This window comes from Podarcis bocagei (assembly GCF_964188305.1).
Source record: "Podarcis bocagei genome assembly, chromosome: 4".
NCBI classification, from domain to species: domain Eukaryota; kingdom Metazoa; phylum Chordata; class Lepidosauria; order Squamata; family Lacertidae; genus Podarcis; species Podarcis bocagei.
Genome location: NC_138128.1, coordinates 98,505,180 through 98,518,499, shown reverse-complemented (window position 1 = coordinate 98,518,499; position 13,320 = coordinate 98,505,180). Strand labels below are relative to the sequence as shown.

Below are 13,320 nucleotides of genomic sequence, written 5' to 3'. Positions count from 1 at the left end.
AACTTGTGTGTTGCGTGGGTGCTTGCGACTCAACAGTTGGCAGACTCAACAGGAAGCCTCTGATTAGCAGTGAGGGACTCAATTAACAAATGAAACACACTCAACAGGAACCAGACGATGAAAAGCGACCCCTAAAACAGCAATTTTACATGAATTTTACTACCTAAAGAGGCCATTGATCCATAAAATGAAATTAACAAAACAGTACAAAATGGAAATGTGTTTTTTCCCTTACCTGTGCTGATGATAGTCATGGTTTGGATGGGGGCTCAGGGTCCTCTTCCACAATTGGCTTGGCTTCCGGCATTCACGGAGGCCTCTGAGAGCTCACGCAGCTGGAGGCCATTTGCGGAGCCTCCGTAGGCCCCACGGATGTCTGGGCTTGGCTCGGGGCAGCGGTGAGGCCTCCAAGAGCTCGGAAAACTCACTTCCGGGTTAATATCATTCATAACCCGAAAAAAACGTAACTCAAAGTGTTTGTAACCTGAGGTACCACTGTGCTTTTATGATAGCCAAGTAAGATATATGCAAACTTTTGAGTTGGGACTCTTCCTTATTCTGACCATAAAAGAAACATGCATATTTTCTAAAAAGAAGGGCTAGGTGCCAGCAGAATATGACACTGAAACCATGACTGCAGGCTTTTGCAATTTAAAGATGGGAATAGATTCAGGCTGGAACTACATGTGCATTGCATACATTTTCATGATCGCGTCTGAACATTTCGTACCTCAGTTAATGTGCCTTGCCCCACTGAAATTTGCATTTACTTGGCTTGGTATGTGAAGCTCCTCAACTCTTAATGCTCAGCTACATTATGAAGTTAGCAGAACTTTCTTTGCATTTTTTTCACCGATGCTCAACATTTAAACAAAGCACCCCTTTTACTCCTTGGTGCCTTGAATGCTTCTGTCTTTGTATGCTCAGTAGAGGCACAGCACATGCCAGATGTTTGTAATAAGAAGAACTCCAGTTCCCTGCAAAACTAGCTTTCTCAGGATTCCTGGAGAGGAGATGCTGCTGCCTGGAGCAAAGTTTAAGATTCCAGGAAAGGAAGGAGACACTAAGAAGGGCATCTCAGAGAGACTTCTAATGAGACATCTCCAACTCCACTGCTGCCACATAAGTGGGAAGCAAAGAGAACATTGGAGTGGGGAGTGGCACAAGGTTCGAATTTTGGAACTGAGTTTTCCCCTCCTTAAAACTATTTTTCTGAAAAAGCTTGGTTTGCACAGGACAATTCTGAATAGAGCAAGAGGCATCCACTCATAAGTACCTACCACCATACACATGTCATACCTATTCATTCTTCAAATGCCATCAGACTCCCTTCTATGAGTGCACGAGGTAGCATTTTCTCAGATGGCGAGACAGGCTTCTCTGTGGTATATGTATCACTCATCTCATGTATTGAGCCTCTGGGTCAGAAGCGACTAACCTTTTTCAAGCTGGGTTTCCGGTCCTGCCTGCCTTAATGGAGCCAGCCCCCACAATAGCGGGGGATTGTTGGCGAACAAAAAACAAGGATGATAGAGGGCAAATTATCCTTGCAGATTCCCCCCATGGATGGGGGGGGGGGGCTTCACTCGCATTTCATCTCGGTACCTGACTCTTGCTTCAGCATGGAATGCGGGAGACACGGAGGCGCTGAGCGCAAAAGCACTTTGTCTACCGAAAACCCTCCTACGCTGCCATTAAGAAGCAGAGGTTGTCTATTTGACTGGATCCTTAATTGGCTTTTAATTACCAGTGTGTGGTGGAAAAGGCTTGCAACAACATACTGCTGAATATACAGGCTACATGGATCAAAGGTTTGAATTGAGATAAGCTTTTCTTTGGCCTGAGAGTCGGTGGGGGACCGACCCACGGTTTGTTTATTCTAAGCTTCTTTTATGTATTTATGATTCAGCAACCCTCTCTGGAATATAAGATAAAAAGATATTTACAAGTGAGGAAGGGACGTTGGAGTAATATTCATATTAACAAGCAAAAATGGAAACTGTGTGTGATATGAAATGAAGAAAGGATGGGGAGGGGAAGCTCAAGTATGACTGTGTTGGAAAGACAGAGAAATTCCCCTCACTTCCATTTAAAAACAACAGACAAGAAAAAAGAGACTGAGATTTGTATGTGTTACTGATGGAATGTAATAAAGTTTAATTAGACCATAAATCTCTTGCTGGAAAGAAAAGAATTTGGGGACTGTGATAAGAACGCTGCAGAGATTCTGGGAGTTGGAAAGGAGTATTAAATCTGAAGATCTCATTCTGAAGGGGCAGGGCCTAGCAGCAGAGTGGGGAGAGTGGACAGCAGAGTGGGGCGGGACTTCGCGCCTGGCTCCCGGTGGCCGCGCAGAGCTGCGCTGATCCCGGGACTGCAGGCAGCTCTGTACAACCCTCGGAGCCGGTCTTCCGAGGGTTGCGCAGAGCTTCCTGAAGCCTGGAGTGCGAGAGGGGTCGGTGCGCACCGACCCCCCTCGCTCTCCAGGCTTCAGCGAAAGCCTGCATTCGCCCCATAAGACGCAGGCACATTTCCCCTTCATTTTTGGAGGGGGAAAAGTGCATCCTATAGGGCAAAAAATACGGTAAATGCTCTTCAGATGGAATGTACTTGTTCACAGCTGACACCAAAAAGTAGGTAGGTTCGATTACAAATGTAAATGCATTGCAGTCCCACTTGCAGTGTTGTAAACAAAAACTGCTCCTTTTCCCTTATGGGGTACCCAAGAGCCCATATAGAGACCTTCTGTAGGTTCTCTATCAGTAGGAGAAAATAACAGAGACCAACCAGAGAATATTGAGAAGCAAAGCAGCTAGTAAGCCTGATCTTTATTAAAGCTGTTGCAACAGGGTGCTCCCTGCCCCACACAGGAGGGGGGGAGGAACCCCGAGCCATGGGTGCAAGCCCTTATATAGACATTTTAAATTGCCCGCCCTGGCGTCCAAGACCACCCCCCAGAAACATCATACATACATCACAGAAGGGGTGTAGCCTGTGAGCACCCCCCTTAATACATCAGAAAAGGGGCAGAAATCTGGGTGTGTTGTTTCTTCCTGTCTGCCAGGCTATCTGATTGGATTACCTGGGCATCCTGGCCACTCTTTTGTTATGGTAACTACCGTATTTTTCGCTCCATAGGACGCTCCTGACCAAAAGACGCACCAAGTTTTTAGAGCAGGAAAACAAGGAAAAAAATCTGACTCAAATTTTGTACTAAACTATTTAAAACAGCAAAGTGTGTGGCTCCTGTCCACTTTGCTGCTTTAAAGCGAGCCATGGTATATAATGAGGAGAATGGAAAAAGGACACATTCCATTATAATGTAGCTGTTTTCATTATCACTGGGAAGTCAGTATTGGCAGCAGTCACAAAAACTAAAATTTGAGCATTTTACTGTTACTAATCAAGAATATTAATAGTCAGGGAGAGAAACCAGGGCTGTGCAAATGAGAAGTGCTTGGGAGTATGGAGGAACAGCAAAATAATAATAATAATAATAATAATAATAATAATAATAATAATAATAATAATAATAATTTATTTATACCCCCCCATCTGGCTGGGCCTCCCCAGCCACTCTGGGCGGCTTCCAAAAGAATATTAAAATACTGTGAAGCTAAAGATCAAATGATTGTGCTCCAGTTCCTAAATCTCTGAAGTTTTCTCAAAACAGGCATGGTTGTTTTGAAAGGAAGATTCAAAATGGAGTGACTGAGCAAAGAACAGAGGAGGAAAAGAGGGCAGATAAATAGCTTCCATTCAATACCAAGAGAACACAATGTTTTTGGTTTAGTATAGGTGGACTGTACTTGTAAGAACTTGTATAATGAATTATAGAGTTGCAGTGGAATATCAGAGCCTCTTTTCAGCAGTAAAGATTAGCTACTAGGAACATGGTCCACACACACACAGGATGTCTGGTTATAGCTGTGCAGTTTAAACTGTTCCTGAGCCAGATACCTGCTCAGTTTTAGCTGAAATTACTATTACTGGTATGTGGAGATCCTTTGCATGTATTTATGACTATTTCCCCAAAACTGCTACTTGAAGAAATCCCCAAACTTACTATTTTTAAACTTCAAATGGAGCTCAGAATCCAGTTAGGCAATCCTTTGCAGTTGAATTAGGAGGCACTGAGAGACAGCAATTTGCTGCTCCCCACCCCCACCCTCCACCCCAGGAGCACACAGCCTTCCCTCTGCTTGCAAACCTTGCAGGGACTTCAGGGGAAAGCAAAGGCTGTAGGCAGAGCAGTGTAGCTCCCCACCCCCAAAAGCACCCCAGCAGCACACAATCTTCCCTCTGCTTCCAAACCTTGCAAACCTTGTCGGGACTTCAGGGGAAAGCAAATGCTGTAGGCATAGCAGTGTGGCTCCTCCCCCCACCCCCAAAAAGCACCCCAGCAGCACACAATCTTCCCTCTGCTTCCAAACCTTGCAAACCTTGTCGGGACTTCAGGGGAAAGCAAAGGCTGTAGGCAGAGCCGTGTGGCTCCTCCCCCCACCCCCAAAGAGCAGCCCGGGAGCGCACAGCCTTCCCGCTGCTTGCAAACCTTGCAAACCTTGTCGGGACTTCAGGGGAAAGCAGAGGCTGCCGGCACAGCACCGTGGCTCCTCCCCCCACCCCCAAAGAGCAGCCCAGGAGCACAAGACAACAGCGATTTGGCTCCAGGGAACACACATTCGCTCCATAAGACGCACAGACTTTTTCCCTTACTTTTTGGGAGGGAAAAAGTGCGTCCTATGGAGCGAAAAATACGGTACTCAATTCCTGAATCCAGATCACAGGTCACAGGCTCGCCCTATTCATATCTTAAATGTGCCCTTAAGACAGGATTTGTGAAAGAGAGAATGGGGAGATTTCCCACTTCCTTTGACCTTGCAGAGAAATGTTTGAGGTCATTTTGGGAGAGAGAAAATGGTTTCAGGAATCTTCTGTGGGTTTCAGGCATGTGGTTTACATATTTGTATGTGTTTGCTAGGTACATTTATGAACATCTATTATATATATATATATATATATATATATATATATATATATATATATAAGACCTTAAAATTCTTATAGCAGCAGTGTCTCCTCCCCTGGGAGAAAGGCCCATCCTAAGACGGAGAACAAACTGGACAAGACAATGTTTTGGGGTTTAAAATTAGCCACAGCTTTATTGATTCCAGATGTAGGTAGGATTTGGCTTAGGGTGTGTATCCCTCCCAGCCACCCGCTGGAGGGCTGAAACTTGGCAGGGCTTGGGATCTTGGGATTTGTGTGTCCATCATGAGACATAGGTCTACACGGATGGCCTTGGCTTTTGGACAGACACTTCCAACTAGACCCTCCAACGGGGTACCCCTGTGATCACACTGTTCCGAGGTGGGGGTGAGGTGGTACCCTGCCAGATGTTAGACTAAGGGATTTCACCTAAAGCCTTATCTTTTTTATGATTTTCAGTTTCAACAATAATTTTACAATCATTTTAACATCTCAAAACTTGACTTCTCTCCCCCTCTGTCTGCGGTTCCTTAAATTATTTTTAAAAATATTTTCTGCATATTCCAAAGTAACTTAATTTTCTCATTTATTATATTAAGTTAATTTGGAACTGCAGGTTATTACAATAATCCTGCCAATGTTCTTATCTGTTTACAGTAAATTTTTAAATATTCAATAAAACATTCCCATTCTTTTGTAAAAAGATTGTCTTGATTTCTTATTTTTCGGGTAAGTTTCACCAGTTCTGCATATTCCATAAGTTTTTGTATCCATTCTTCTTTCCTTGGGACTTCTTATTCCCCCCCCCCCATGCCTTATCCACCAAAGTTGTGACTATTATTATGGGTAGGGCAAAATGTGCAAACGAGGCCAATCTGATTGGAGGCAAAGTCCTTTCCACACGACCATTTCGGGATTTCCCAACTGCTGGCCACCTGGTCAGACATTGCTCCCTGGGGGCCGGGGGCCTGATGTGACCAGCCGCAACTCCTCTCAACTCTGGAACTGGGTACACGGCCATTTTCTTGCAGTTTATAAACCCTGCTCCACGCGCATTTGAACTGTGTGCCTTTCTTTCAGTTATACACTCTAACAGGCAGATAAAGCATGTTTAAGCCTAAGTGGCATTGCTGAAATCTGTCTTGGGTAAGCGTTTCCTGTAAACTGTACTGCGAAGTGTTCTCATATAAATTGCAGGTGCACTGACTGCAAACGCAACCAGGTAGCTGGAGTAAAAGGCAGAAGGAAGACTTGGCTTCTTGGAGGTAGGGCTTCCATATCTGATTTGGCAGTGTTCAAGAAGCTGCTCAGCTTTCCGCTTTACAATGTCGCCAGGGTCTTAGAATCTGCTATAACTATTGTTATCTGATGCTCTGCTATTGTGGAATGTCTTTAAAGAGTAACGTGATGCTTAGCAAAGAAAAAAAGAGCAAAGTTTAAGATTGTAAGTTGGCTGGTTTAAAGCATACCAGTTTGCTTTTGATATTTTTGGTCGCCAGATTTGACTTCAGTTCTCTAAGCTGCAAACAGTTTCTGCATCTGTTGACTTGCACCCAAGTGCAATTAAAATTGGTATTTTAATTTCTCTCTTTCTCAAGAAGTGGCAACCTTAGGCGGAAAGATGAGAGCAACGGCAGGAGGAATTTGGGAAGATTTTGAAATGAGAAAAGAGAGGGGGAGCGGTAGTTACTAGACCAAAAGTTCCCTGGTCAGTTTCAACTACAGTAGTACCTTGGTTCTCAAACTTAATCCATTCCAGGAGTCCATTCGACTCCTGAAACCATTTGAAAACTAAGGCATGGCTTCCGATTGGCTGCAGGAGCTCCCTGCACTCAAGCGGAAGCCGCATCAGATGTTCGGCTTCCGAAAAATGTTCGCAAACCGGGACACTTACTTCCAGGTTTGTGGCATTTGGGAGCCGATTTGTTTGGCAACTAAGGCATTCGGGAACCAAGGTTTGACTATATTGTGCTCTGGAGAATAGCACCCAAACCAATGGATTGAAGTTACAAGAAAAGAGATTCCAACTAAACTTCAGGAAGAACTTTCTAACAGTAAGAGCTGTTTGACAGTGGAATACTCGGGAGGTGGTGGACTCTTCTTCCTTGGAAGTTTTTAAGCAGAGGTTGGATGGCCATCAGTCAAGGATGCTTTAGCTGAGATTCCTGCATGGGGTTGGACTGGATGACTCTACAATCTCTAGAATTCTATGATTCTATAGCAGGGGTCGGCAACCTGTGGCTCCGGAGCTGCATGTGGCTCTTTTACACCTTTGCTGCGGCTCCGGGGCAGATACTAGCGAGGGGAGGAGGCGCATTGTGCGCCCCGACACTCCCCACTGTGGCGGGCGCTGTACTGGCTGTGACGTCGCATGGAGGCGGTGCGTGCGTTAGTCACGCACCGTCCCGACGTCACCTTCCCACCCGCCCGCCCGCTACATTGTAAGGGGCATGTACGCTGGTCACTGCATTGAAAGGGGGCATGTACGCTGGTCACTGTTTTGAAGGGGAGTGAAGAACACACACACACAAAAAAGGTAACTTGTTAATTTAACGTTTATTTCTATGAGGAGGAGTAATTCTGAGGGGTCAAACAAAGAAATAATAAAAAGTGACAAAAAAGGTATTTTTATAATGATGAGTTTTGCGGTTCCCAGTTTTTTTTCCTTCGGAAACGGGTCCAAGTGGCTCTTTTTGTCTTAAAGGTTGCAGACCCCTGTTCTATAGAATAGGGCTATTCAAAACCACTGCATTTAAGGAAAGGAGTGTAGCCTCCCCTTTACTCAGTCAAGGCTTTCCCCCTCCACTCCTTTACGCCTAGTTTTACCCCTGCCTCAAGCGTTCTATTGTAATGTTGGCGTCATTTTTGCTAATACTGCCTCGTGTCTAGAAGATACAGACTGGTTTCAGCTGCCTTTCATCCATGGTGGAGAACTGCTTGGAAGCTCAATAGCCCTTTCCAGAATCAAAGAGCCTGAAACCAAGAGAGAGTTGTAAACCTGGATGGGGGACACAGCCGTGTGTTTTTTTTTAAAATAAAAAAAAAGTCAAGAGATTTGGCCCAGATAGAAAAGGATGCCAACTGAATAAAAGCTGCTTTGTGTGGCCTGACCTTGTAGTGCACAGCAGCCAATGAGAGTTTTATCAAGGGCAGGGCTTAACATCTCAGAACTTCTGTACATGAACCTACAACGTGGTCAGCTTTGTGGTTCACATCATCCCACAGCAAACACCTTGAGGATACCAGAGGGGTAACCGCCTTGTTAGCTGGCACCTGTGCCTGCATAAAATGTTGTTTAACATTCTGCATGGGAGAAGAATTTCTGGGTGGAAACCATGCTGAATATTCTAAACCTGAAGACAGACCTGTTTGGTGAAGCTTTTTAAAGGTTTAACATTTTGCTATGTTTTTATATATGCTGGAAGCTGCCCAGAGTGGCTGGGGCAACCCAGTCAGGCAGATGGGTTGGGTACATATAATAATAATAATAATAATAATAATAATAATAATAATAATAATAATAATAATAATAATAATTAAAAAAACAACAACAACCGGCCATTCCCCCCTGCAAATGGCACTGCAGCAGAGATGGGGAAATGAACCACAGCAAAATGGTTTTTAAAAGAAAGAGAACATTAAGGGGATTGGGGGAAACATTCCAGCTCTCCTTTTGGTACAAAAATTCAGAGAAACAAGTGTGAGGGTTATTTGCTAAAAGCTGTTGTTCTCATTCTTTCCTTTTGAGTTTACAAGAAAAACAGTTTGGCTGGCTGGCGGCTTCTTTCCAAGCTGTTTGCAATCATTGCAGTCAGGAAACAACTTTGGAAAAAGAGCAGATTTTTTGCATTTGACTTCTTTTATCATGCTTACTTTCTTCTGTACTTCATAAATACATAAAACTCCTCCAGAAAGTAGTCATTCTCTCCTACACATTTATTATTACCGTATTTTTCGCTCTATAAGACGCACCAGACCACAAGACGCACCTAGTTTTTGAAGGAGGAAAACAAGAAAAAATATATTCTGAATCTCAGAAGCCAGAACAGCAAGAGGGATCGCTGCGCAGTGAAAGCAGCAATCCCTCTTGCTGTTCTGGCTTCTGGGATAGCTGCGCAGCCTGCATTCGCTCCATAAGACGCACACACATTTCCCCTTACTTTTTGGGAGGGGAAAAGTGAGTCTTATAGAGCAAAAAATACAGTATTTTGTTAAAGTCCTTTCCATGGTTTATGGCAACAGGCAGGTACTCACTTTGGCTGGCCCAGGTACTCAGGCTGGATATGAAAGCCATGTTGAGGGAATGACTGCCATTCATCACCTCTGCTCCAAACATGGGATCCCTCCTTTCAGGAGAGTGGCATGGAAGGAATTATTACAGCACTGTGGTTTAGGCAGGGGCAGATATTCTCACAGAAAAGTGAGAAGACTTTTTAATATCAGTGCTGTCATTTTTTAAAGTCATGCCTTCAAATTCTAATGTTTAGGTTAACAGTCACTACTGCCATTTCCAGACAAATTGCCTTTGAGAAATAGTATGTTGAGCCAATGAAAAATCTATCCATTTCCTTCTTTCAAATGTTTATGAGAAAGAAAATAATATTGTTTGTGGCCTTTTCTTTTTAATATGCTTTAGAAAGTTTCTTTTCTGCTTGGGATCAAGAGATCTGGAAGCAACTGGTGCAGATTTGCATAACTTGTGACCCACTAAGTCAACAGCAGCCATGCTTGTAACTAAATAAACCTGTTTTTGTTCCTGACAATACATGGCTGGAAAAGACAAAATACACATCAAAATGATGCCTTTGTTTTGACTAGTCAGTGTTGCATATGAAAGCTTTTTTGTTGTGCCGATCACTTCCTCAGGATGGATTTTTTTTTAAAAAAAAGAAGTTAAATGGAAAAAATAATCTACTCTTGCCAGTAGATTGAGGCTGCACACACACACAGCTATTTGGAGGACAAAAATGTAGTTTCCCAATCTGGAATCGTCTGTGCTCATCCTTGACACGCCACTTTCAATCTAGATTGGTTCTAGATCCTGCTGTCCTCAAGGGTGGGAGAAGTTACTTGATACACATTGATAACTCTTCCCTTTTCCTGTCTGAACATGCACCGGAAAAAAGTAAGTGGTCTGCCTCCACTGATTCTAGAAATCGTGTCCTCATCACGGAGGGCACGTGTTTCCGGTGAGATCTCCAAGACTGACCTCACCGTTTTGGGGGGGGAGCGATTGGATAGCCACAACAACCCGATTGGGTCCCTCGGTTGCTGGGAGAAGTCTGGCCAATGGGGTTGAGAGAATTTGCAGCCGGGGGACCTATTTATGCCACTGCACGTAGCTTTGAGCTTCCTCTTAGTGCCTCGTTCACCACCCTCCCTATATTTAAGGTCTTGCTATGACCTTGCTATGCCGTCGTGGGTCGCCTGCTTTTGGGACAGGGGCCCGGTAGGAATTTTCCCATTTGGCGGATTGGCTGGTGCCACTTGGGTTTTGCCTGCCACGTAGCAAATCATCACAACTTGGTAAGGTTTGGCGGTTAGGCATTGGTTCAAGGTGGAGGGGAGGGGAGGTTGTCACACCTGCCCCTCCCAATGTGCGATCGGGTATTCCGTTAAAGGAATCCAGGCGCTCACGATGCTTCTGTCCAATCCCCTTCCAGGGGTTAGGGCATGGGTAGGTAGGCAAACTAAGGCCTGGGGGCTGGATCTGGCCCAATCGCCTTCTAAATCCAGCCCACAGTGTGTTTTTACATGATTAGAATGTGTCCTATTTAAAATGCATCTCTGGGTTATTTCTCTGGAGAAGAATCTTCCCACCTCCAAGTATTGCTGGGTTCAGCCCCAGTCAGCATGACTAGTGATGAGAGATTATGGGAATCAATGATCTGTTGATTGCCTTTAATCTTTGAGAATCCTTGGAGAACAGGTGAAGCCCCTGAAGACTGGAGATGGGCAAACGTTGTCTCCAAAATCTTCAAAAAGGGAAAAAAGAAGACCCAGGTAACTACTAACCGGTGAGCTTGACATTGATTCCAGGAAAGGTCCATAATAGTCCTATAAAGGTCTTCTCTTTTTTTATTGAGTTACAATCTTGGTGGATCAGGGGAATGCTGTGGATATAGTGTATTTTGATTTCAGTAAAGTTTTTGACAGAGTCCCCCGTGATATTCTTGTGAGGAAGCTGGTAAAATGTGGGCTCTATGACTGTTAGGTGGATTTGTAGCTGGTTGACTGATCGAACAAAGAGTACTCATGAATGGTTCTTCGTCTTCCTGGAGCAAAGTGTCAAGTGAGGTGCTTCAGGGTTCTATCCTGGGCCTGTCGTTGTCCAACATCATTATCTAACTTGGATGAAGGAAATGAGGGTATGCTCATCAAATTTGCAGATGGCACCAAACTGGGAGGGGTAGCTAATTTTCGGGGGGGGGGATCACCTCAGTTGTAATCATGATCAGCAATTTATGTTGCCACTTTGTATTTATTTCACTCCTTATTTATTAATCAAGTTATTAATTCATTTGGTTTGTTTGTTTGCTTGCAGCTCATTTTGGTTTTCCTTCAAGTTCAAAACTCTGTAGTGAGTAGACGATGTGGAAAGTGCCTACCTGCATACTGAAATTAATCAAGTTGACTTCAAACTACAAACTCTGGGCTGTGTGCATTATCATCTTTAAGTTCATGTCCTTCATCTGTATCATGTTCTACTGGAGAATCACCCAGGATGCCCAAGACAAGAGACAGCACTACAGTTTGCCTACAGAGGTTAAGTGTCCTCCTCTTCCCACTCCTTCATCCAGATGGCCTCCTTCATCACACAAAGACATATACTTTGTAGAAACATCGGAACGAATGAATCCAAACTTCCTGTTTATGTGTTCTGTTGAATCAGCAGCCAGGGTTCACCCTGAGTCCAGAATCATTGTTCTTATGAAGGGTTTAGCAAGCTACAATAAGACTTTGCCCAAACATGTGGCCTTCTCCTTGCTTAGCTGTTTCCCCAACATTGAATTCAAACATTTGGACTTGATTAACCTTTTCTCTAACACCCCCCTCGCTGGCTGGTACTCAGTGGCTCAGCAGAGGCGGGAGCCATATTACTTGCACATCCTTTCTGATGCATGCCGAATCGCCATCATGTGGAAACTTGGTGGCATCTATTTAGACACAGACTTCATAGTCCTCAAGAACTTAAATAACCTCACCAATGTGCTTGGTATGCAGTCCAAATATATGCTTAATGGTGCCTTTCTCTCGTTTGAGCCCAAACACAAGTTTATAGAGCTTTGCATGCAGGACTTTGTGGTGGACTACAACAGCTGGATCTGGGGGCACCAGGGCCCAGAGCTCCTGACTCGCATTTTTATGAGGTGGTGCTCTATCCATAGCCTCCAAAGCAGCAAAAGCTGTAAGGGTGTTACTGCTGTCCCACGAGATGCCTTTTATCCCATTCGCTGGCAGGATTGGAGGAAGTATTTTGAAGCAATTAATGCTTCCGAACTTCCCATACTGTTTAGAAACACCTATGCAGTGCATGTCTGGAATAAGAAAAGTCAAGGGACACAACTTGCGATCACCTCTAAAACCTTGCTAGCTCAGCTGCAATCCCACTATTGTCCTTCCACATACAGGCTCATGAAGATCTCATTCTGAAGGGGCAGGGCCTAGCAGCAGCCTGCTGTTGATACAAACGCAAATCAGCCAAGCTGTTCAGCCCTGGCAGGTAATCACCATTGTCTATCACCATTTGACAATGGTAGCCCCACGGAGCAGTAGAGTTGCTGGCTCAACATTTCAAAGAGCAGCTGAATGGCTGTCAGTTCCAGCAGGCTTGGGAGTTCAGAAAAGAATACAGTGGTACCTCAGGTTAAGTACTTAATTGGTTCCGGAAGTGCGTTCTTAACCTGAAGCGGACTTTCCCATTGAAAGTAATGGAAAGTGTATTGATCCCTTCCAGATGATGAAAAACACCCCCGAAAACAGCAATTTAACACGAATTTTACTGTAAAACAAGACCATTAATCCATAAAATGAAGGCAATAATCAATGTACTGTACTATAAAATAAATAAGACAGTATCTTAGATAAAATTAACATATTTTTTTCTTACGTGCACTGATGATAGTCAGTTTGGATGGGGGGCTTTTATCCATTTCTGCAGTCACACAATCAACCAGTAGCTGAACTGGGTTCTACACAGTCACAAAAACAAGTCACAAAAATGAAGTCACAAGCCACAGCCACAAAAGCGAAGTCACAAGTCAGTCCCATAAAATGAAGAACAAGTCAAGTCACAGTCAAAAAACCGAAAACGCCACACAAAGCAAAATG

At 44.1% G+C, this 13,320-nt stretch overlaps 1 pseudogene across 3 annotated transcripts in view; it reads left to right on the top strand.

Annotated features, from left to right (window-relative positions):
• The window catches only part of LOC308585762 (lactosylceramide 4-alpha-galactosyltransferase pseudogene), an 86,719-nt pseudogene extending 73,701 nt beyond the window's left edge, over positions 1 to 13,018 (top strand). The window contains exon 2 of one of the 3 annotated variants that reach the window (XR_014013507.1): positions 11,534 to 13,018. The product of XR_014013507.1 is annotated as a lactosylceramide 4-alpha-galactosyltransferase pseudogene (transcript). The remainder of the gene's footprint in view (positions 1 to 11,533) is intronic. The other 2 variants (XR_014013508.1, XR_014013509.1) reach the window with 2 other exon arrangements.
• The last annotated feature ends 302 nt before the right edge of the window (positions 13,019 to 13,320 follow it).